The sequence below is a fragment of the Alnus glutinosa genome, chromosome 12, assembly GCF_958979055.1.
Source record: "Alnus glutinosa chromosome 12, dhAlnGlut1.1, whole genome shotgun sequence".
Classification (NCBI taxonomy): Eukaryota; Viridiplantae; Streptophyta; class Magnoliopsida; order Fagales; family Betulaceae; genus Alnus; species Alnus glutinosa.
In genome coordinates, this window is record NC_084897.1 from 11213907 (window position 1) to 11214416 (window position 510).

At 40.4% G+C, this 510-nt stretch overlaps 1 pseudogene; it reads right to left on the bottom strand.

The window, feature by feature from the left end:
* Positions 1-209: 209 nt before the first annotated feature.
* On the bottom strand, positions 210-307 carry LOC133853089 (small nucleolar RNA R71; annotated as a pseudogene).
* Positions 308-510: the final 203 nt, after the last annotated feature.

Consider the following 510-nt stretch of genomic DNA (forward strand, 5'->3'; position numbering starts at 1 on the left):
TAGATGAATTCATTGAAATCTGCTCCACCATAAGGTTGCAGAATTTTACAGAGGATGCTTTAAGGATGCGTTTGTTTCTGTTTTCTCTTAAAGACAAAGCAAAGTATTGGTTAAATTCCTTAGCGACCAACTCTATTACTTCTTGGGCTCAGATGCAACACGAGTTCCTTAAGAAGTACTTTACCATAGGGAAGACCAATCATATACGGAAAGCCATAACTGGTTTTTCACAAATAGAGGGAGAACCATTTCATGAGACTTGGGAGAGGATGAAGGACCTTTTACGAAAGTGTCCACATCATGCTGTTCCCAAGTGGCAGCTTGTACAGTGCTTCTATGATGGCTTGACTGAGCCTCATAAACAGATGGTAGATGCCTCATGTGGGGGTACTTTTATGTTGAAGAGTGAGGATGATGCATGGATACTTTTTGAAAATTTGTCTGAAAACTCTTTACACCATTCATCATCTTGTCGTAGGACAAACGCTCAGAGCCAAACTCTTTATGAGG